Below are 25796 nucleotides of genomic sequence, written 5' to 3'. Positions count from 1 at the left end.
GAGAGGAGGCAGGATTCAATGCTGAGGCTGCTGGAGGATCAAACCAGTATGCTCCAGTGTATGGTTGAGCTGCAGGAAAGGCAGCAGGAGCACAGACCGCCGCTACAGCCCCTGTGTAACCAACTGCCTTCCTCCCCAAGTTCCATAGCCTCCTCACCCAGACGCCCAAGAACACGGTGCATTGAATAAGTTTTAAAGTTTTAAACTTTTAAAGTGCTGTGTGGCCTTGTCCTTCCCTCCTCCACCACCCCTCCTGGGCTACCTTGGTAGTTATCCCCCTATTTGTGTGATGAATTAATAAAGAATGCATGAATGTGAAGCAACAATGACTTTAGTGCCTCTGCAAGCGGTGATCGAAGTGGGGAGGGAGGGTGGTTAGCTTACAGGGAAGTAGAGTGAACCAAGGGGCGGGGGGTTTCATCAAGGAGAAACAAACAGAACTTTCACACCGTAGCCTGGCCAGGCATGAAACTGGTTTTCAAAGCTTCTCTGATGTGCACCGCGCTCTCCTGTGCTCTTCTAACTGCCTTGGTGTCTTGCTGTGCGTAACCAGCAGCCAGGCAATTTGCCTCAACCTCCCACCCCACCATAAACGTCTCCCCCTTACTCTCACAGATATTGTGGAGCGCACAGCAAGCAGTAATAACAATGGGAATATTGGTTTCGCTGAGGTCTAAACGACCCAGTAAACTGCGCCAGCGCGCTTTTAAACGTCCAAATGCACATTCTACCACCATTCTGCACTTACTCAGCCTGTAGTTGAACAGCTCCTGACTACTGTCCAGGCTGCCTGTGTATGGCTTCATAAGCCATGGCATTAAGGGATAGGCTGGGTCCCCAAGGATAACTATAGGCATTTCAACATCCCTAACGGTTATTTTCTGGTCTCGGAAGAAAGTCCCTTCCTGCAGCTTTTGAAACAGACCAGAGTTCCTGAAGATACGAGCGTCATGTACCTTTCCCAGCCATCCCACGTTGATGTTGGTGACACGTCCCTTGTGATCCACCAGTGCTTGCAGCACTATTGAAAAGTACCCCTTACAGTTTATGTACTCGCTGGCTTGGTGCTCCGGTGCCAAGATAGGGATATGGGTTCTGTCTATGGCCCCACCACAGTTAGGGAATCTCACTGCAGCAAAGCACATGACCTGCACATTTCCCGGGGTCACTACCCTTGATATCAGCAGATCTTTGATTGTGTTGGCTACTTGCATCACAGCAGCCTCCACAGTAGATTTGCCCACTCCAAATTGATTCCCGACTGACCGGTAGCTGTCTGGCGTTGCAAGCTTCCACAGGGCTATTACCACTTGCTTCTCAACTGTGAGGGCTGCTCTCATCTTGGTATTCTTCCACCTCAGGGCGGGGGAAAGCAAGTCACAAAGTTCCATGAAAGTGCCCTTATGCATGCGAAAGTTTCGCAGCCACTGGGAATCATCCCAGACCTGCAACACTATGCGGTCCCACCAGTCTGTGCTTGTTTCCCGAGCCCAGAATCGGCATTCCACCGCATGAACCTGCCCCATTAGCACCATGATGCCCACAATGCCAAGGCCCGTGCTTTGAGAGAAGTCTGTGTCCATGTCCTCATCACTCTCGTCACCGCGCTGATGTCGCCTACTCGCCTGGTTTCACTTTGCCAGGTTCTGGTGCTGCATATACTGCTGGATAATGCGTGTGGTGTTTAATGTGCTCCTAATTGCCAAAGTGATCTGAGCGGGCTCCATGCTTGCCGTGGTATGGCGTCTGCACAGAAAAAAGGCGCGGAACGATTGTCTGCCATTGCTCTGACGGAGGGAGGGGCGACTAATGACATGGCGTACAGGGTTGGCTTACAAGGAATTAAAATCAACAAAGGGAGTGGCTTTGCGAGAAACTGAATTGCCCCCTCAAGGATAGAACTCAAAACCTCAAGGATAGAACTCAAAATTGGGTTTAGCAGGCCATTGATTTCACGGAGGGAGGGAGGAGAAAATGAATACAAAACAAATCTGGTCTATTTCTTGTTTTGAGCCACTTCATCTATCTTTATACATCTTGCTAGCAGCAGACTGTGCAGTATGACCACTAGCCATCGTCATCTCCTGGGTGCTCGGCAGAAGACGGTGCAGTATGACTGCTGGCCATCGTCTTATGCTGGCACTGCCGGTAGGACTCAATCGCCATGAGACGAAACTTAATAGGGAAATGACTTGCCTGAGTCACTCCCATGTTTGCCCTGGCGCCCCTGACCTCATTGAGGTCGGTTAAAAGAGCGCCCAGGACTACGTCAATGATGGCTACCAGTCATTCCACACTGTCTGCTGCCAAAAGGCAATAAACTGCTGCTGTGTAGCAATGCAGTACTGCGTCTGCCAGCACCCAGGAGACATACGGTGACAGTTAGCTGAGCGGGCTCCATGTTTGCCGTGGCATGGAGTCTGCACAGGTAACTCAAGAAAAAAGGTGCAAAACAATTGTCTGCCCTTGCTTTCACGGAAGGAGGGAGGGAAGGGGGGCCTGATGATATGTACCCAGAACCACCCACGACAATGTTTTAGTCCCATCAGGCACTGGGATTTCTACCCAGAATTCAAATGGGCGGCGGAGACTGTGGGAACTGTGGGATAGCTACCCACAGTGCAGCGCTCCGGAAGTCGACGGTTGCCTCGGTACTGTGAACACACTCCGCCGACTACATGCACTTAGAGCATTTGTGTGGGGACACACAGAATAGACTGTATAAAAACGCTTTCTGCAAAACCGACTTCTATAAATTCGACCTAATTTCGTAGTGTAGACATACCCTAAGTGAGTGCAGCTCTCAGTCTGGTGTCCTTGCGACGCAGGTCTGGGGAAAGCTCAGCACACAGTTCCATGAAGGTGGCTTTCCGCATCCGAAAGTTTTAAAGCCACTGGTTGTCATCCCAGACATGCATAACGATACGACCCCACCACATTGAGCTAGTTTCCCTAGCCCAAAAATGCCATTCCACAGTGCTCAGCTGCTCAGTTAATGCCAAAAGCAATCAAATGTTACTGCTTTCCATTTCAGGCAGCTCATCAGGCATCTCTGACTGCAGTTCTCTTTGACAGTTATCAGAGTAATGGACAGCAGTGCAGGATCCATTCCTGCTTGTAGATGTGGTGGTGAAAACAGCCAGACAGCAGGGGTGTTAAAAAATGCCACGAAAGAAACAAAGTAGTAATGTGGCTGCTGGGACATGAGGCAATACATCACGGGGCACTGAGCAGGGACGCAGAATGCCTTGCGCTCACCCCCCCATCCACAAAATGGAGAGAGCTGTACTGTGGGACAGTTGCCCTAGTGCACTGCTCTCATCAGCGATGGAAGTGCTGCAAACTATCTGACACCTGTGGAAGTGAGTACACAAACCAGTGCTTTTCTTTCACCGGTGAATCTGACAGCGCAAAAACTCTGCAAGTGTAGACATACGCTAAATAGTCTTAACTGTCTGCATTAAAATGTCTGGAGGTAAAAGAGATCTTTTCTTTTACAGTGCTATAGAATCTCAACAAGCTTCCACCAGAATGGTAGGCCTTTTAGCAGCTTGACATTTAAATGCACAGCAATGTTCTATGCTCATTGTTAATTACTCCTTTGTCACTCATGTCTCTTCATGGGTCTGAAGATATGGGGATCATCGCTTCCAAACCAAATGACTGTTAGTGACCAGATCAAGGAAACAAAGCTATGTAGCTATTTGAAGTCACAGTGTTTCAAGAACTGCTAGGGTCCTGAAGCTGCTGCAAATTCATTCACTCTGAACAAGAAAATTCTCATTTTGAGTATTATTTTCTTTTTGAACCCAATCCCCCCCCCCCCTCTCTCTCTCTCTCTCCATTGCCAATGCAATTTAAGGATTGGCTTGTCTCCCTCTTCTTCTTCTCCTAAAAAAGGATAAGGACCATAGTGCAAGAGGACCAGAAAGCTTACCTAACGTGGCAAATGGAGATTCTGTCGTGTGAGGGAATCCCAGGAAGGCATACAGCCAGCACAGCTGGGTCTATGCCACCTGTTTTCAGTTCCCTGGCATAAGGAATAGTGGCATGGCCACAGCACCTTACATTTTGGCCGTTTTCAGCTGCATAATCTAGATTATCAAATGATATTCTTCACTACATTCCTGTAGTAGGGAACCCTAGAGCTTCTAGCTACTGCAACCTAGAATTTAATTAGCTGGTACTTGATGAAGTGAGCTGTAGCTCATGAAAGCTTATGCTCAAATAAATTGGTTAGTCTCTAAGGTGCCACAAGTACTCCTTTTCTTTTTTCGTTTGATTTTGTTTCTGAACCCTTTGCACAGTGTGGCTACCACTCAACAGGCATCTTACGTTGTTGGCAGCACCACTGGCCAATGGAATCAAATTCAGACACACTTAGTGGTTTAAAAGTCCTGTTGTAAACCTCTGAAGATGCAGGAGAGCAAGATGCATGGCTGCCTGACACCAGTCACAGTCCACTTTGCCTTCAACCTTTCTCAGTAGCCTCTGCCTGCAAGCCCCTCAGATGGTCCCAGCATTCTGTGGCTAACCATCCACCTACAGTTTGTTCCACTATCTAGAGGATTCATCAAGGCTTTTTTTCAAATTCATTATGGCTAATGAAAAACAAAGGAGAACTAATACACCAATTTGTAAATAACTGTATCATTTAGTACATTTATAACTGTAAAATTAGGATGAAAGCACAAGAGAGGAATTTAGATGACAAAATCTCCTTTCTTGGCTATTCATCTTAGAGGCAGGAAAAAGAAATCAGTATCTCTGAACCCCAGATATATGTTAAAAAATATACTGGATATTTTTTTTTCCATGCTACTTCCCTCCAAAAGCAAAGAGTATTAAAAAATGTTCCATACTCTTTTTGACACTTTATTTTTCACTCAATGTTACTTCCAAGGTTAAAATAGAGAAAGGAGGAGGAAAAGAGATCATGGGAAAAAACGAAGTGTAATACCAAAGTATTTTTCATGGATGTAAAAAATTTGAACATATTTAAAATAATCCAAAACCAAAAAAGTGGTCATGCTTTTAGACTTGCATATCAAGAAACTTAAGATGAAAGATTCTGAAAGTAACAAACATTAAAGCATGGAACTTGCCTTTCAAATCTGAATCTCATTTTCAGTGGCAAATTATCTTAACAAAAAAAGGGAAAACTGATTGGTAGGAGTACCTATTGTGTTTTTGGTCATATGCATGAGATGCAATTTTTCTTTCAGTGTGTTAGGAAGCAGGCTTCATGTAAATTTCTAGCTATTGGCTGCACACAAGGATCAAGCAAATAATAGGAAAAGTGCTATGAATATACATGTGTGCATTAATTTATTATTATAGGGTCCCAAAATTGCTCACTGTCTATATACTTTCACCCAACACCACAAAAGTAAGGAAACAAAGTTTTTGCAAATGAAGCAACTGGAAAATATTTTTCCTTGAAAAGGATAAGTGAAACTTTCCTCATGCATTTTAATAAGCCAGCTTGCAAAAAAGGAAGCAGGTGAAGACTACCAATTAACACCTTCTGTAGCTAGCACTTTGTTGTCTGGCAAAAGAAAAGCCCTCCCACTCCTGGCCATAAAAGACTATGCTTTCTTTAGCATCCTTCCTGAAGCTACTGACAGGATTTATCTTAAAAAGAACTGATTGTTTACAATACAAATATTCTCTTGTTACAAATTAAACCCAATTACCCTACAGTTTCCATTAAACACACACCCTACCCCACCCCCCTTGGCAAACAAAGCTGGCGCCTATCAATTGTTTTTTCTGCATCTGAAAGGCTGCGAATTTTGAGAAGTGAGAACTACTCACTTATGTGTTAAAAGCATAGGTGTTCAGTGAGCATAAACTGTAAAAAATGTAAATAGACTCATTTCCTAATATTGGCATTTGACCAAAGTGTCCTTTCCTGCAATGAAATAAAGTATTGCAAACTACCAGTCGCTAACACATCTAGAAATATAAACTTCTTTAGCACATTTACTCCTTATTAGCATATGCCCTCATTAACTTTTTTCTTTTAATTGCAACTGGAATTTTCAGCCCACTACTGCAGGACAAACCACAAGTATCCAGCTAAACAGGTCCAGCTGTCGAGATACCAAACAGATTAAATGCAATCACACACACTTGGGACCCTGCCAAGTCTAACACATCCTGATAGGCTGGTGCTCAGTCTTTAATCACACAGCTGCTACAGGACTCTTTTGAGCCCATTATAAGAGTCAACTTCAGCAGTAAAGCCAAAGGCAGGGTTATCAGAATCAATTTTGTTTTAAACATTTAAGGATTTCTTGCAATTCACAAAACTTGTGTATGCACTGCATAGCTACATTTCAACTAAAAACAGTACACTTTGACATCTCTCCGCAGGACAATAAATTTTGATAAAACAAACTCTCCTTCTCCCCCCCCCCCCCCCAAGTTTCCAGGTGCCATTTCTGAAAGACCAAATTCCTCTGGTAAGCATTCAAAAATCCTATTTAAAGGGGCAGGCGCTACATCCAGCAATTCTTTTTTCCCCTCTACATATGTGTCTTCTATTTTTCTTAAAGCAACACATGCATTAAATGTTAACAGTTTGGTAGATTAGGCACCTTGCTCCTTCCTGGAAGTTTAAGCTAAAATTTGAAAAAAAAAAAAAATAGAGGGTTCAGATGAGAGCAAGAGTTAATGCAGTGGTTCGGGGGAGAAAGAGTTGTATTTTGAACCAAATGGCTTGTATTTACAGGTGGTATATCCAGCGTTCCAATGAAAGAGAGGATCCAGGCAGAATTATTTTCCTGTCTCCACTGAAGTTTGCACTGCAACTCCTGGCCATGATCAGCATCGACCAAAGGAGGGCACTGATGTGAGCAAACAATACTTTATATTTAGCATGTATGCAGGTAAGGTGATCATCACAATTCTGAAGACTAGTTTATACTGTGTCTCTTCATTCCTCAAAACAAAAAGTCCTACATAGAGTCAGAACATTGGTATAGTTGTAATCTATTAAATTTATTTATTTAGGTTTGATTAAAAGCTTGTAATCTCCTAAACATCTCCAAAAGGCTTCATAAATACAAGTCATGCTGTCCCCTCTCAACTTGCTCTGAGACAACATATGTGGATGTAAAAATGCAGGCTAACATGAATACACAGTCTAATTTTAACGTTACCACGTAGAAAATCAGAAAGGATATAAAAAGCTGACAACACCTCCCTCCACCCTGCAATCTTACTTTGAGGATGAATATAACTCTGAGTTATGTATCTTCTGGAAGGCTTCCTCCAAAATTATACCCACAATCATCTAAGTAACAAATTATGGGGTTTATATGACAAAATAAGCAAATTTGGATTCTGTACCAAATCCTTAGACAGCAAATGACGTCTGCAAGAGAACTTCTTTTCAGTTCCCTTAGAACCATTTATGCCTCTTTATCATGTAATCTCAGAATTTCTCTTATTTTATCAACCAGGATGTCTACATGAAGTTACTCACCTTATTTCTTGTTAAGCAGTAACTATTTCAATAATTAAATTATCTCACTAAATACATAATCTATATAGCACCTAAATACACATAACACTTTACAAAATAGTGTGAGACAGTCCCTGCTCCAAAACAGAATAAGGCAGTTCTTGCTCCAGTTTATAGTATCAAAAAAATCTCAGTTTTTGACAGCACAAGGCTAGGTTTTGACTAATCCTAATGCAACTATGCAGAAGAGTAAAGGTCCCCTGCAACCCTCCACATGACTCTGTTAGAGCTGCCTCACACTGTGGTTTGGGGGTCCAGGGGAGGGAGAGAACTGTGCATCCATGATCACCTCTGGAGCACATAAATAGGGAAGAAGCAAGGAGTTTGAGAGAAGCCATGGATCGAAGCACTGACCAAAATACTTGACTAGGTACCAGAGGGGAAGTAAGCTGCCCCCTGAAAAGGGATAAAGTAACTTTTCTCCCTCCTACCACTCCCTGCAGAAGACGAGCTGAGACTGAGCCATTATTCCTTCTCAGAACTCGTCCATAGCTAAGTGGCACCCCATACTGAGGACTGAGCCTAAAGGATCAATCTAGTCACAGTCAGTAGCTGTGCAGAGGATTATGATGCCTAAACTATTGGACCTTCATTGTTACATTATCACGAGGAGTTGCATATAGAAAGAGGGAAGGGAACTACAGAAAACAAGGGAAAGAACAAAACTCTACAGACAATGTCTTCTAAAATTTTCCATGAAGCAACATCAGCTCTTTAAAGAGAATCTGGCTGACTAGTGGAATGGCTGTAACAAACACTTAGTGGAATTTCACCAGCATTCCCTGGCCAGAAGATAACAGACATCACAAGATGTGTTTACTATGCACCAGACAGACTAAGGATAGAAGTAATAGTACTCAGCACTTCTATACTGTTTTTTGTCTTCTGTGTGCTTTGCAAACAAAAATCATCCTCACTAAATCCCTTTGAGGTATTTTGCCCAGAAAGATCTGTAAGCTCCTTCCATGCCCGGACAGCTTCCTCCCAACTGTTTCTGCTCCTCCTCCCTGTCCAGTATTGATAGGCTCAGTTTCTGTTCCCCTTAAGAACAATTCTCACTCCAGTGCTATCTAAATGTCTCAAACGAAGCCTCTGAAACTCCACGTTTACTCCCATACAGGATAAATCAAGACCAACAATTATCCGCATTATATATAATTCCATATGAGCCAAGGGTTTCAAAGGACTGGTAATGGGAAATTGAGGACTTGATTCTCCATTCACTGAAACCAGGGTAAATCAGGAAGACCACATAGAGCTACCTTGCAGTGAGCTGGTCTGAGAAGGAAACTGGGCCTGAATCTTTCTCCTTCAAATCTTTGGTTCAGCTCCAACCTGTGTCAGTAGAGACCTAGTTACCAATTGCTAAATGGCCTGTCTGAAGTGAATGTATGGTCGCAGTCCAGCTATTAGTGAATATTCACATTGCAAAAACACGTTTGGGAGCCCTGTTATCCAATCTCAGCAGAAAGATCAAGGGATTGAAAGGGCATAAAGAATGACCTGCCCTCTCACGCCTTTGGAGGTTTCTCCACAGCAGATCTGAGGCAAAACAAGCATGGGGAAACGTGCAATACCACTGTTCATAAAGTATTTGTTACAAGGTACAGAAATCAACTTCCAGTACACATAAACCAGCAGCAGACATGAGTACTACATTCATTAAAAAAACCCCAACAACCTAAAATCCAGAGCCTACAAATGAACCAAGCAAAGCATTTCTAAATTTTATTTTTTAAACTTTCGTATGGGCAAGCGTTAATCTTTAGATGAAAAAAGCACTTGTTAATAGCACAATCAACAATTTAAATTCTTAAACAAAGTACACTAGCTGAAAATTAAAATTGAGAGTGAGGTTTTCTACAATATCAAATGTGCTGAACTGCAGTATAATATTCTCCACCCCTTAAATATTTCTTTGGTCATTTTAATGGCAGGGCTCATTGATCAGGCAATAGGTAGAGAAATGCCTTATCTAGCTTCACCTGACATTAAATAGAAATTACTTGAAATTCTTTCAAAATAATAATCTTACTATTCTACTTATTTTTCCAAGTTAATGGATCTATATTGTAGCTTTATCCATGTGCACTGACAAAAGAAATGGGAGCATATAATACATGTTCTTGTTGTAGAGATTTTCTCTGTATGTTATGGCATTTTCTTAAACTGTATTTTATTCTATTAGACCTGATTTTGTCACCCTTACTCACAATGAGTACTCCAAAAAAAGTCTCATGGACCTCAAGGGAACTAGTGGCAAAGTAAGTAATAACTCAAGTAAGGGTGGCAGGATCTGGGCCTGATTCTTCATCTTGCAGTTGTACACATGTGATGTTCACAAAAATAAATCAATCAAAAAATATCAAACATTTAAAGTCTATTTTTTCTAATTTACATTAATACTCATGCCAAATTTTTTAAAAGTCTTTTGAGTTTGATTTGGTCTTTGCTTTTGCTTTAGGTCATACATTAGGTTGGAAGTTTTTCATCTCTTTACCATTTAACTTTAACTGATGTTATAGCATGTGTGAAACTATTAGCTGTTAGCAGCTAGTGACAGATTTCATAGAAATGACATTCAGTATCTATACATTGATGTATTTAGAAAGCCTTGTCACCCGTAGATAACTTCTTAAATCACACCCACTATGGGTTCCTTGAAGTATGCAGGCCTGCTTATTTCATATTTCTGCTATGTGGCCATAAACTCATTGAACCAAAATAAACACAGCCACTTTCTGCCTTTATTGTCCTGCAAGCTAGTTAGTGATATTTGAAGAATTCCGCATGGTGTGCTAATGACCTCAGCATAGCTGAGGCAGAGTGACTGTTAGAAATGCTGTATGTACGTACACACACCCTCTCACTCTCTCTCCCACCCCCCCATCCTGGATCTGCTATCAAGGTGATGGCTAGACCTAAAGACTGCTCTGTTGATGTTTTATCACTGCTCTTTTTAGATAATTTGTTTTAAACAGTATTAATGTCTGTAATAATCAAAGAGCAATTTTATATATTCTCTCTTTTTACTTGTGCTGTACTCCCTCAAATATTATAGATCTGCGATCGAGCAATTGAAGGCTCAATGTTATATTTAAAAATAAATCAAATGATATTAAAGACTATAGAACCACTTACACCTTGCTCCTGTCTGTGTGTTTATTCAGACATTTACTGATATCAGTCACCCCACAAACTCTACCCAAAAACTGACTGTTAGAGGTCTGATTTAAGCCAGCAAAGTCAGAAAAGTCCAGCTAAAGATTGAAAGGTTATCCTCAACTTTTTGCCTATAAATTGGCTGTTGGGGAAAAAAAAATCAAAATCAGTAATAGTTTGGTTATAAATCTAGCAGCTGTACTTTGAACCTCTTGTTTTTCATGATATTTTCTTCTCTTCTCCCTCGACGCGATGCTTCGGTTGAATTTGTATCTGGGTTTTGTTTTGGGTTTTTTTGTGGGGACTCTCTGTTGTGGTGTTCTATCCTGTTATGGGAGGAAAGCTTTCTCAAAGAGGCTATTGTGCCCTAAAGGTGATTTATACTACAGGTCAGTCAAGTTCCTCCAAGAGCTTAGTGCATAACTGGACCCCTTTGAATAACAACACTATCGTCTATGGCTTTTGTGAGCTGCATTGTCCCAAAAGGGCACAGCCTAAGGTGGCTTAAGGATGGTGGTGTGGTTACACAATCAAGGCCTTGAACTGATACCAGAAGCAGACTGGAAACCAGTGCATAGGTGCCGACTCCGTGGGTGCTCCGGGGCTAGATCACCCATGGGGAAAAATTAGTGGGTGCTGTGCACTCACTGGCAGCCAAGCTCCCCTCACCCCCCTCCTCTCCCTCCTCCTGAGCGCACCACGTTCTCGCTCCTCCACCTACCTCCCAGCGCTTCCCGCCAGGCCGCCACCAAACAGCTGTTTGGTGGCATTAGTATGCTCTAGTAGGGAGGGGGAGGAGGCAGGGAAGAGGCGGTGCTGGAGCGGGGATTTGGGGAAGGAGTTGGAATGGGGCGGGGAAGGGGTGGGAAGAGGTGGGGCAGGGGCCGGGGGGGTCGAGCACCCAGGGGAAAGCGGGGAAGTCGGCGCCTATGAACCAGTGCAGGAAATGGTGGATGGGAGTGAAAGGTTCATGGCGTCCTGCCCCTTTTGCATTAACTGGGGTCTCCACATTATTTCCACAATCAGCCCCAATTACAGAAAATTACAATAATCCAGTCAGGACATGACAGATGTGTGGATTGCTGTGGCCAAATCCTCATCGTGGTGGAAGGGGCAGTTTCCTAGCAGAATGAAAGCTGTTTTTACCACCAATACTACACCTGGTTGTTTACACTTAATGATGATTTGATCCTGAGGCTTCGTACCATCTTGACAAATGGAGCATGGGAGGGGAAATTACCTCCATGTAAGGAGGAAACAGTGTCATTGTTAGTTCCTCTGTTTTCCCCTTCCAACCAGCATCATGCCAGTCTTTTACATGCGGAGTTTGAGCCAGCTGCCTTTCATCCGTGTGCTGACCTCCTGTATGTATTGTGGCATCTTTGTAAAGAATAGTATCAGTTCCATCTATGGAAAATGAGATAGACAGCTGGGTGTCAAAGACAGACTGCTTCACCCTGTTTTATGGAGAACTGGATGTTATTGTATAACACTGTGCCAACACAAAGCACAATAAGCACCCTTTGGAGCTACTGCACATATGGAATATTTATCACTTAAAAACACAAGTGGGTTACTCAGAAAATATTAAAAAGTGAAGTTATTTAAAAGAATAACTACGTTGCCCCACAAATAGTGGATAAAAGGCCAAAATTTTCAAAAGGGGCCACTAATGTTAGGTGTCTCAAGTTTTGGGTACCCAACTTGAAACACCCTGAGCCTGGCTTTCAGAAGTTTAGAGCACCAACAAACACTATTCAAGTCAAATAGAGCTACACGTTCTCAGCACTTCTGCACCATCTCTGAAAATCAAGCTCTAGGTATCTTGAGTCGGGCACCCAAAACCAGACACAACCAGACTGAGTGGCCACTTGAAAATTTGCCTGTGAGTTTGTAAGCTTTCTTCTAACAGCTAAAGAACATTATTTATTTATTTTAAAATAGAATGACTATTCATAGGACTTCCCAAAAAGTCATACTTCCCTTCTTTTGAAATATAGACAAGGTGTAATTTAAACCCACACACAAATTTAAAGAAAGATATCAATATTAATAACCATGTTGGATATGAGGGGTGGAGGAAAAAAGTCTGAATGTTTTTGCTAATTTAATTTTTTTCTATTATGCAATTATGAATGACACAAATTTGACAGTAAAATGATCTCTTAAAAGAGAAGGCAGCATCAGACTTGCACACATCATGTGGAGCCTGCAACATTTTCCTCATCGGTTAATTTTGCACAAGGGGACCCAGACGCTGTCACACTGCAGGGCCCATTCTCTCACTTTTACACGAGTGCTCCCACTCAGCTAGGCAGATTATGAGAGAAGGCATTCCATGGACCTCCTTTATTTCAGGATGGAGAAGCCCCTGGGAAACTCCCTTTGAGGGGCAGGGTGGTTGAAGAAAGAAATGAGAAGTTCCATCTGCCTGCTGGGAGGGCAGAGGAGTGGATACTCTACCAGCAGCCTTCCCTCAACCAATCCATCCTGCATCAAATGTAACAAGTACTCTGATCATCCCTCCAAATGAGAAGCAACCCCTTGAGATTCTTCAGACACAAAAAGGGCTATGGGCCTTTTTTTGCTGTGATGTAGAGTGCCAGACATTTCTTCCTAGGAGGTGAAGGGGGATTGGCTGCTAGTGGGGTACTGCTCTCTGTGAACGAGGGTTTCATATGGGTCTTTCTTCTCTCCTTGGGAGGGACCTGGCAGCTCCCACAGGAGCTAGGTCTATTCTGCCCCACCACGCTCTGCTCAGCGGGAAGCACACTTGTCAATTGGAAAGAGCGGTGAAGCCTGAGACTTAAAACAGACTTAGTTGCAGCCCGCAGGCCAACTTGCCACTGTGGCAACTGATACCACAAGTTTCATCATAATTTCTTTACTGTGGGTGGGTGGATGGATGAAAGAAAGAACTTATTTGAGAACCAAAGGGATAGACAAAGACCAAGGCAAGTGACATGCTCCACTATTCCAATCCCCAAGAGAAGGGATACAGTGTTGTGTATGGAACAAACCTTCAGCGTTAAGTTTGAATCTCTACAAAATACAATGCATTTTAAGCTCCGATTACATTTTTTGTGCTGACTGCAGGTTACAGTCAATAACAACCTCTTACCTTTTGCTGCTATGTCAATGATTTTAGAAAGAAAAACACAAATCCTAGTGATAGTAAAGCCAATATCACTTAACTGTTATTGACATATTGCATAATTATGCAACAAAATCAGCCTCAATTTTACTCAAATTTATTGCAGCTTGCAAGAAAGATGACAAAAACATCAAACTGATTTATAACTATCAGACTCCTAACAATCAGTAATGAAAGGTAACTGGGGAATAACAAACTTTTATATTTGGTCTTTTTGAAAAATATATTTTATAGCTTGTAACTGCATTTAAAAAGATACCCATGGTAAAGCCAACCACATAAGGTTTTCTTATGGGAATCACAAGGAGCTACTAAGTCTTTTTTTCTTCATGGCACCCTCCCTCACCTCCAAAAGATGGCATTTTAATGTTCACACTTTCTTTACACAACACCTTTTATTAAAGACTCTCAAAGTGCTACACAGATATCAATCCCTGCAAGCATGTGAGGGATATATACTTGGCCTCTTTTTATAGGTGCAGAAATTAAGGTAGAGAGTGAGATTAAAGGCTAAATTTTAAAAGGTGACCTCTAATTTTGGGTATCACAATTTCTGAGTGCCCAAATTTAATCACCTGATTTCAAAAGGTCCTGGACACCAACAACTTCTGTAGAGTTCAAAAGCCAGCAGCTCCGAAAATCAAGCCCTGTGTGTCCAAAGTTGGACACCCAAAATAAGAGACCACTTTTAAGAATTTGGCCCCTACTAACTTCTCCAAAGTCAAAGCACCAGTGACTAAATTCAGATGAGAAACCATTCTTTAATACATGTCAAAAGATGATTGATTTATGTTTTAGTTGCAATGTTAAAGTGTATACTTCTAGATTTTAAACACATTTCAAAACCATATCACTGTAAATAAAAAGGAAATAAGAGTTAAAAAGAAATGTTACTTTCATTAAGTTTTGGTCCCATCAATGAAAACCAATTTAAAAAAAAAATCTGTTCAGGAAATTGGAATTATTGGCAACAGCTACAGTGTATTTCACAATAAAGGCCCCTCTGGCCACAGCTGTCAGCTTTTACTTTTGGAATCAGGATCTGCCCACTGGCATTGAGATAGGTTGTAGATAATAGGCTCATTACAAGTCAAGGACAAATTAAAAAATCCATGGAAACCACTAGGAAACCCTGATGTTACTTATCATGTTCACATTATGCAGTTGCATATCAGTGCTCCAAGACTAACAATGCTATGTTATTACATATCTAGCTTTCAATTAACTAAAAACCCACATAAAAAGATTTCAGCCTGTCACGGATAAAAAAAGAAAAAGGAATAAATAGTTCCCTTGACCGTAGGGGTAATGATCCAGATTAAAATAAACAGAGACAAAAATCGGTATATTAGGAGAAAAATATGTATAATATCAGATGTACATCCATTATATTTCAAATTCTAACACACACACACACACACAAGTGCAGTAATCAACATATATAGCTCATCCTTGCCCAAACCAAAAAACAGTATCAGTATTCTTTACACAATACAATATTGACATATGTGTGGTTTATATGAGATAGTAAAACCATCTACATTATCTTTTTCAGAATATCTTTTCTATGCAAGTTATTGTTTCCTTTTTGTGCAATTTTCTTAATAAATAAACAACTAAGCACAAGAAACCTACTGAATGTGTGTCTAATTTTGGTCCATACCAAATTAGTTATAATTTGCTTTTAGTTATAAGAATCTTTTTAAAACATATGGGCCTAATTCTTCTTACACTTACACAGGTTTTACACTTCAAGAGTTACCTCTTATAAAGACTACTGATGTGAAAGAAGAATCAGGCCCTGCTGGGTAAAGGTATGTACAGTAAATAATTAAGCAAGATTTGGGGGGGGGGGGGGTTAATACTTTTGTTTTTTAAGTTGTACTAGGAATTTCCAAGTATTTTTAAAGACTATAACTTAACCCTATGATTCTATGAAAAAGAAAAACTGAAGCGTTCTAGCAGTTGCTCTAAACTTCAGACAACCCATGAACTGATTATAAATCACGTCACCCCCTAAAATAGTGTCATTCTTTTCTCAGTTACCTCAAGCACTCATCTTCCCATCTCAGTTGCCATTCATTACACACAAAACACTCTGGGTGCCTGCACCGGTCTACTTGTGCCTTAAAAACTCCCTATCCCCCCAGCACAGAACAGCAGAAAGACTCCCTTCCAAAGCCCTGCTGTAGGAGGAGCGTTGAGGCAGGGATGTGGCACTGCAGCTGACAGAGCAGCCAAGAAAGCAGCCATAAATTAGACAGAGCCCCAAAACTACCTAAATGATACTGAGGACCTCTCTAGCCTCTGAAACAGCCCAGGATTGGGAGGGCGCAGAGGTGGCTTAAAGCCATCATAGCCCGCACCAGCTCCCCAGTGGGTTGCAAGTTCTGTGCTTCACCTTTTAGAGGCACGGCACAGAATCTCACCCTCTGAATAGACTGCAGATTTGTCTGCAGTGCAAATCCAGGCAAGCTCACACTTTGGAAAAAAAGAAACATCAAAGAGATTAAAATGGAACACTTGGTTCTCATATTTCATATGAGAGTGTTCACTAATTGTCAAATAACTGTGATTTACACATTCATTAAAATGTAATGGTAGAGGAAAGGTCATCCTGTTTGCATATGAGGTACTGAGTCATTCACTATAATTTTGCAGATCTACTGCACCTAAAATGACAACAAATCAACGCTCTTCCCCAATAAGAGGCAGCTAAACCATTATCTTATAAATCTTTACATCTCAGGCAGTCAGTGTTGGCCATTTTCCAAGTGTTCTGAAGCACTCTATCCTTACGTTTCATCACCCAATGCACTGAACTTTGGGAGGGAAGAGCAGGGCCCCATACATTTGGTGTTTCCACAGTCATGACGCTGCTGCACAATTGTATTAAGAGAATCTAAGCTTTCTTTTTTGTTACATTTCTATCCCTTAATGCTGGAAAGAAAATCTTCCAGATATGGAGAGTGAACCAATTCAGAGCTGAATTCCTGATTCTGCAAATGGCTTGAAGCAACAGCTCAAAGGTATGAGCTACCACATATCTGAATGTGTATTAACTCTGAATGCTAATGATGGCACACTAAATATGAACACTATTGACTAGCCAACTTCTGATAATTTTAGTAAAACTATTCAGCTACCAGTTATCCAACAATACAAAATTACCTCTCAAGCAGTCTCTCATGTGCCTAACACCCCAACAATCCTCTACTGCTTCTCTTGACAACTTGTACACTGCAATTGTTTTGTTAATACAAAACGTCTATTGTATTGTACTGAAAACTGCAAGAAAAATAAACCAAGTTTGACATAAATATAAACACTACAATGAATACTTTGCTGATTGCGCTGTTCATTTTATATTTACTTCAACTGTTTTAATTTGCTGCAGTGGAGTAGCACTGAATTTAGATTCAGCTTGCCATGGAGGGCACTGGGTCTTGGCCCATAAAGATGTCACCAAAGAAAATTTTAAAATGAAAGACTTCCACATTCTTACAAGAATAATGATATCAAAAGGTCTTTTGATATCAAACTTTTTATTATGAATTTATACTATAAAAAACAGCAATAAATCCCAAACCCAATAACCCAATTTTTACCTCTCATGTAACTACAACATTACATACAACTCACATGCTATTCTCCATTTCACAAATGAATACAAATGGCTAACGATGCACCTTGTTGAGAGGGTTGCATAACAGCTACCACAACCACTCCACTACACCACATCATCATCACACCTATTCTATTAACAAGACAGTACTTTTATATAAGATGTACCCACTAGTGTAAGTGCAGGATTGTATTAAAACCTTCAGACAACACTCTTCTGCTATGCCCACAACCATGCATTTTAATTTAAAAAAAAAAGTTATTTTGTAAAATGCTATCCACTCTGACCCCAGGCAAAACAAAATAGCCCAACAGAATCCCACGAAATAAGGATTCCATTAAGTTGGGTTTTTATTTTGTTTTTTTAATAAGACTCGGATGGCGATCAATTTAGCTCACAGCATGGTCATTTTAAATAAAAACAAAACAATCTAATGGAAAAACTTTGGAGTTTATTTTCAGGAAACAAAGATTATATATTGAGGATTTTCAGAATTTGTGTGGAGGAAAATAAGAAGTGTAATTCAATCCTTGCATGATAGGAAAAAACTTCAAACATAATTTTCATTGTGCTTTATAACAGAAAAACAGACACCTTCATATCCCCTGCAGTGATCCTTAGCAGGGAATTGGAGCACAGACTTCATTACAGAGTATTGATCTTATTAAACAACAGGCTCTGAATTTATTGATCAATTCTGACTAAACCCCTTACTGTTTGCTAGGCCATGCATGTGCAGTTCTGGATTACTAAACAAATGAGCAACACAACACTGTTTCCCCCCTTGGTCAAACAGTATTTTTTTTTACAGTACATAAGAAAAATTACATTACTGACCTTCTAGCAAACAGCACAGTTGTAGCCACGTCAGCCCCATGTCAAAAGCTTGTCTCTCTCACCAACAAAAGTTTGTCCAATAAAAGATACTACCTCACCCACCTTGTCTTTCTAGCAAATACTAGCAAACAGCATACAGTATTAAAACTAGAGTTATTCTGCACTCTGCCTCTGTTACTATACAAAATGTACAGTAATATCTGAAAGTTCATACTAACCTTAAAGGGGTACTAACATTAAATATTCAAAGCCCATATAGTTTTTGCTACTTGAAATCTTATTTTAAAATGGGGTTCCAAGGTTAAGATATCATTTTGTCCATTTTCATTTTTATTTAAGGGAAACAAGAATTTCTATCCTGATAGTCAATACACTTGGCTTTAATTTAAAAATAAACTGGAACAAAATGCAGATTCACATTACAGTGGGTGATGGGACGCCTGCCCCACACTGTGCTCTAAGGGGTTAATAGCGTCCTTGGGAGGCTGCGCAGAAGGAGCCAATCAGAGAGGGGCAGCCAATCATGGTCGGGCTGGCCCATTAAGAAGGGCTGCAGAGCAAAGCAGTTTCAGTCACTCTCTGGAGCTTGAGGAGGGAGGAGGACTGGCTGTTTTGCAGGCTGAAGGTAGCAAGCACCCCAGACAGAGCAGTGCTGCAGGCAGAGACCTGGGGAGCTAAAGGCAGCTTCTGGTGGGCTGCAGGGATCTGCTGGCTGAGGTCCTGAGGCAAGGACAAAGAGGGTGCTGGGGCCATGGGGAAGTGGGCCAGGGAAAGGTATTGAGAGGTTGGAGGGGACACAGCATGTGGCTGCTATCTACAGGGTCCCTGGACTGGGACCCGGAGTAGTGGGTGGGCCAGGTTCTGCCCCTCCCCTGCCATGCCACTGAGGAAGTGGCCAGACAATTGACTGCAGAAGACACTGAAGGAAGTGGCTGGACAGCGGACTCTTACACTGTCCCCTGGAAGAGGAGAGCACAGAGTGCAGCAGAGCCGGAGGGCCATGTCACGAAGAGGAAGCCATGGTCCTGGGAATGATGCGAGTCCCCAGAGCAGAAGTGACAGCAGTGAGGCACCATCAGAAGAGGGCACACTGGTGAGAAGAACTAACCCCCATGACAGCCTGCAGGAGGTGCTGCAGTGGTGAGTCGCACCCCGTCACACATTGCAAAGCCCTGATCCTGCAAAGCAAGGCCCACGTAAAGCATTGTGATCTGTGTGGTTGCACCACACCACCAAATGGAGCCCTGCTGACTTCAATACCAGTCTGGATCACAATGTAGGCTATCAAGACATAAGGGTCTGTCCACAAAGATCCCGTTGCAGAACTCTGTTCTAAAAATCACATCCATTGTTTGTAGTTTTGTCACAATTGTAATTTGCTTATAAGTAAAAGTCTCTTCAAAACCAGGAATCTCTAGTTTTGTGTTTTTTTTTTTTTTTGGGGGGGGGGGAGGCTGTGTAACATATCTAAGGCATGGGGTTTGTTTTTGTTTTAAAAATCATAAGAATACTTCTAAAGAATACCCCCTTAAGCAGTTAAACATGATCTTTGACTCTGTAGCTATTTAAGAAGAACAAAATAGAGAAAAAGAGAATTTGGAAACCAAATATATTGTCATATGAAAATAACTTTTTAATTAAAGGAAAATAATGCATTTTATTAACATAAGATATATGCAGAGGTCCTGAAACAATCTGTATAGTGGGGGATGCTGAGAGCCATTAAACCAAACTTTACATATGATGGAAAGCCAGGGGGTGTGGCAGCAGTCCCAGCTCCCTTAGTTCCAGAACCTATGGCTATATGCATGAAATATTTGATTAAGGTAAATAAGTAAACAAAAGATTTGAATAAAATAGACTTAATATAGTTGGAAATGGTGGTAAAGTAGCATTATAAACTTGTCTGAGTCAATGTATAAATAAGGATGTGAGTCGTTGACTTTCAATATTACTTCTTTATATGAATGCGGGGCTCATGAAAAAAGTGCTGAACTGATAGTCCTGGAGATTGATAAAACAGAAAATTTTGGAAACACTTTTTCCAAGCTACTCCATGTACCTTAACTCTGACTTGGATGGAGTCCTTCCAGTTGAGAACAATTATTTGTGACTCCCTTTTACTTGTTTTCTGCTCTAGCAAGTTTAACAATTAGTGCTGCAGCCTTTATTCCAGTGTTTTTCAAAGTTTGGGTCACGACCCAGTACTGGGTCGCCTTCCTCAGCACCCAGGGACCCTAGCAGCTCTGGTCAAAGCACCACCGACCAGGACATTAAGAGTCCCATCGGCGGTGCTGCCCAGTTAAGGCAGGCTAGTGCCTACCTGTTCCGACACCGTGCTGCACCCCGGAAGTGGCCAGCAGTGGGTCTGGCTTCTATGCAGGGGGGCCATGGGGCTCCGTGCGCTGCCCCCACCCTGAGCACCGGCTCTGCACTCCCATTGGCCGAGGGCGCTGCCTGCGTGCGAGAGCCGCGCAGAGCCACTTGCGCACCTCCACCTAGGAGCCAGACCTGTTGCTGGCCGCTTCCAGGGCACAGCGCGGTCCGGGGTGCCAGGACAGGTGGGAAGCCTGCCTCTGCACCCCGGCTGCGCCGCTGACCAGGAACCGCCAGAGTTAGTCTGTGCCCCAACCCCATGCCCCAATCCCCAGCCCTGAGCCCCCCAAACCCGGAACCTCTTCCTGCACTGCAAACCCCTCATCCCTGGCACCACCTCAGAGCCTGCACCCCCAGCCCAGAGCCCTGCCCCCCTCCTGCACCCAGAGCCTCCTCCCATACCCTGAACCCCTCATTCCCAGCCCCACCCCATAGCCCTCACCTCCGCATCCCAACCCTCTGCCCCAGCCCTGCCCCCCTCCCACACCCCAAACCTCTCATCCCCAGCTCCACTGGGTCATGGGCATCAACAATTTTCTTCAGCTGGGTCCCCAGAAAAAAGTTTGAAAAGCACTGCTTTACTCTATCCTGAAACCCTTAGTCGTGTGAGTGAGCCTTACTCACATATGTGATCCCACTTCCCACCCAACTCAGTTATACTACTAAATGTAAGGGTTAGTCATCTAATTCATGGATGGTGGCTTGTGTGACATGGACACATATCTACCAGAAACTGGATTGAGACCAGCACATTTTTTTCACAATAGGCTACTGAGGAGTCATCAGTTAGTAAGTCCTTTCATATACAACTGACAGACTGAATTTGAACTAGTGACCTAGAAGTGAAAGGCTGCATTCCCCATTACCAATCTCTTGAGAACTGAATTAATCAATTTTATAAAAGCAAGTGTGTGCACTACAGCACTGTATTATTAAGAAAGAAAGGAAAGTGTTGTTCTTTGAGTATAAGGGCATATGCTCAGTAAGAGAACTACAGATTTTGGTTGGCATTATTATTTCTACAGTGCCAAAAAGCGTGCTTGTTGCTTTGCAGTCTATAGACACACTATCCCCTTTTTGAAGAGCTTGGAAGTCTAAAAAATAAGCATAACATTGCATGTTAATTCTAACAATAATAAGCAAACAATAATAAATGGGTTTGACAAAGACACTTTATAAGAATTGTTTATAAAAATATGTTCCAAATAGCTTAATACTTTGAAAGCTGTGTTGAATGACAAATGCAATGAGCTTCAAATCAAAGCGGGAGGGGGACATGATTAATGATTAGTTGCTATGCTCATGCACTCACACTTTTATCTGTCCAACAAACATAATGTGCATATGAATAAGGAAAGATTGAAGATAGTTACTAAACTACCAACATGCCAATGACTCTCTCAGAGCAGAGTAGGACTGAACAGGGATTTTTTTTAATTGAAATCCAAATTTTAGTTGGAAGAGCTTTATTTATCTTTTGCACAACAGTTTCCCCTTACTCTATTTATTCTGAGGGTGTTTTGTGGAAAACAACTATACATTAAATTGTAAGATTCAAAAGCAGTGTTCCTTCTGCCATGCAAAACCTCAGACCAAATATCAGATGACATTTCAAGTGTCACGTTTCTTTTGTGTTATGTCTACAGTTATTGTAGTAATTACTCCATATGCAGGCTATACAACATCATTAGATAGTAAAATTTGCATTCTATTTTATTTTTATTCTATTTTTATTCCCATTGATTTCGGTGGGGCTTTGGATCAAACCCTATTGGGCAGAACCAGTAGATAAGCTCTGGGGAAGCAAACAAAAAAAAACCCAAACAAACCCCGATCTCTGTATTTGATTTTTTAGTGATGCTTAACAACCACCCATTAGTCAAAGACAGGTTTTGTAACCTTTTCATTAGCCCATTTTAAAGCAACAACTTGATTTAGATCCAATGCTATTATTAACAGACACCTCACTGAAAATGACCAAGAATTATATTTTTCAATTTTGACAGAGCTTTGCTAAAGGCATAAACCAAAAATGTATTTGGATGTTTTGCCTCCATTGGATTGCTAGTTTACTTGTATTTGAATATCAGTTTTCCAGCTAATTAGAGAACATCACTGATCCCATTATAGAAAAAGTAGTGTTTCACTATTAACTGCAGTGCCAATGCCTTTACAGACAGGCTTCAAATATTATCTGCATCTGCACTGAAATAAAATTAGTATATATATTTCAGATTTTAAACTGCACAGAATCCAATTTTTAAACACTTTTGTATTAAACACATCCCATTGCTACTGTCAGCTTTTCTGTGACAAATTATGCCTTTCAAAGATTTTTGTCCTTTTAAAACCACACTAAACTTAAAACACACACACAGCTTGAAAATGCTGCCTGTCTGTGGCAAGTAGGAATCTTTCATAGGCTAGTATTAACGTCTTCATTTAAAAACAAAAAAGAAAATGTAGTCCTTATGGTTACAAGGTAATACTGCACACAAGGAACAACTTTCTTATGCAAATAAGGCTTAAGTTTGCAGGTGGACAGCTCCAGAATCTGTGTCACTGCTCAGAGCTTTTCCAAACTGCTGCAAATGGAAAACTGAAGTTACTGTTCCTACTCAGAACCTTGTGGGCAACAGAGAAACTGACAAGAATCAGGTCAATTTCATTCTGCTGACCCTCTACTAAGAGCTAGATCTCTCCCCTCTCACCAGCCATGCCACCAGAGAAAGTGATCCCAGCCCAGTGATGGACTAGGTGCCTTGGTTCTCAGAGATTACCAGCAGCCAGACTCAGGAAGTAATGGAATTGGTTACTGCCATTTGCAACAGAGTTGAGAACTATGGGCTTAATCCTCCACATAATGTCGTGTAGAGCTGAGAACTGACAGGGAGCAAATCGTGTCTTCCAAATCCTCAGATACCCAGGCCTGGCATAAATTGTAGCTGCAGGAGGACAGCTTTAAATGATAGTGCTGGCAGAAGACCTCCCACCAACAGAGAATCCGCCATAGTGGAGTCTCCCTCTGCCATGCCCTCTTCCCCTCTTCTCTTCCCTCACCTCCCTCTTTTCCCCAGTAAGATGACTCCCCTTTTGCTGCGCGGTGCACCTCTAGCAGAGGCAGCAGCAGTGAGAGAGGAAGAGGCCACAGGAGACAGAACAGCTGCCTCTGTCAGCTTTACACTGGCTGACAGAGGGGAAGTTCTCCAACGGAAATCTCTAGCTGGTGTAATTTCATTTTGTGCTGTATAAGGGCTGGATCCTCTTTCTGTTCCTATTAGCCAGCAAGGGACCATTAAGATGATCCAAACTTTGGATCGCTTGAACTTGGTTAGGACCCTCACTACCAGAAGTTCTGGCAAGAAGATGAAACATCGAGTTTTCCTTCACAGGGGACAGAGAAGATGGCCTTCACCAACTCTGATCTCTTTTCAGCATTAGAGGCAGATGACGGGTGGCATTTTGTTCAGGGGTATGACAGAGTGCTAGCTGTAGCACCCTGGTCACTAAGATTGCTACACCATGGAGATGACTACAGGCTCAGCTGAAAGCAGTTAACAACCTTCTGTTGGGGGGATTACAAGCACGGACTGGTTATTACTAGGCTATTGACACAATTGGCAGTGACTGGGAGGTGGGAGGAACAGGTAGCAGGTGAGAGGAGCTCAGTGAGTGAGCTGTGTGGAAAGCTTCTGATGCAGTATGCCTGTGTCATGTTCTGCTTGCAAAAGAACTGTGGAATAAAAGGTACATGTGGTGAAAGAGAAACAGCCTGTGTATGTTTATGACCACCAGGCAATGGGAACAAGGCAAGGCAGCGTGGCACAGAGGGTAGCTGAAGAAGGGCCCTGTGACAAGGTGACTGATGAACAGGTGATCTCCCTTTGGAAGAAGATCTGTTGTAGCACTCCTTGGTCTGGGGACTATTTCTGACAGTCCATCACAGTCCATTGCTTAGCCTGTCTGCAATAGTTCTTTTCCCTTCCTGCCACATGAATGGCAGATATACATGCCTGTAGCGTCCCGCGTTGCTGCAGAACGTATTGCAGCATTCTGTACCAGCTGTAGTTTTATCAGCGTTAATGTTTTCACGCAGAGGTAGACTGCACTACTGTCATAAATATAAAGGGAAGGATAAACACCTTTAAATCCCTCCTGGCCAGAGGAAAAACCCTTTCACCTGTAAAGGGTTAAGAAGCTAAGACAACCTTGCTGGCACCTGACCAAAATGACCAACAAAGAGACCAGATACTTTCGAAGCTACGGGCGGGGGGGCGGGGACAAAGGTTCTCTCTGTCTGTGTTGCTTTTGCCAGGACCAGAGCAGGAGTGCAGGTCAGAACTCCTGTAAAAAGTCAGTAAGCAATCTAGTTAGATATGCGTTAGATTCTGTTTTGTTTAAATGGCTGATAAAATGAGTTGTGCTGAATGGAATGTATATTCCTGTTTTTGTGTCTTTTTGTAACTTAAGGTTTAGCCTAGAAGGAGTCTCTATGTTTTGAATCTGATTACCCTGTAAGTTATTTACCATCCTGATTTTACACAGGTGATTCTTTTACTTTAATTAAAATTCTTCCTTTAAGAACCTGATTGCTTTTTCATTGTTCTTAAGATCCAAGGGTTTGGGTCTGTGTTCATCTATGAAAATTGGTGTGGATTTTTAATCAAGCCTTCCCCAGGAAAGGGGGTGTAGGGCTTGGGGGGATTTTGTGGAGAAAGAAGTTTCCAAGTGGGCTCTTTCCCTGTTATATTTGTTAGATGCTTGGTGGTGGCAGCAATAAAGTCCAAGGGCAAAAGGTAAAATAGTTTGTACCTTGGAGAAGTTTTAACCTAAGCTGGTAAAAATAAGCTTAGGGGGGTTTTCATGCAGGTCCCCCCCATCTGTACCCTAGAGTTCAGAGTGAGGAAGGAACCTTGACAACTACTATGATCTAGATGAGAAGTGCTGAAAGTATGTATTACTGAAGCCAGGTCATTAGCAGCAGTGACAAGCAGCAGTTTTCTATCTAGTTCTTACAGACACTACTATGTGAATGCTTAGCTTCAGTGCAGAGTTCAGAACTGCAGACTGACAATGATTTGTGGCTGTGCATCCTTAATCAGTGGAGGCCA

The 25796-nt window shown here is 42.0% G+C and overlaps 1 protein-coding gene across 1 annotated transcript in view; it reads right to left on the bottom strand.

Annotated features, from left to right (window-relative positions):
• Positions 1-25796, bottom strand: part of CDH2 (cadherin 2) — a 173145-nt gene that overhangs the window by 119452 nt on the left and 27897 nt on the right. The gene's annotated exons all lie outside the window — the stretch shown is intronic.

This window comes from Natator depressus, chromosome 2, assembly GCF_965152275.1.
Source record: "Natator depressus isolate rNatDep1 chromosome 2, rNatDep2.hap1, whole genome shotgun sequence".
Lineage (NCBI taxonomy): Eukaryota > Metazoa > Chordata > Testudines > Cheloniidae > Natator > Natator depressus.
Note: the sequence above shows the minus strand (reverse complement) of the source record. Positions and strands in the feature narration are given on the sequence as shown.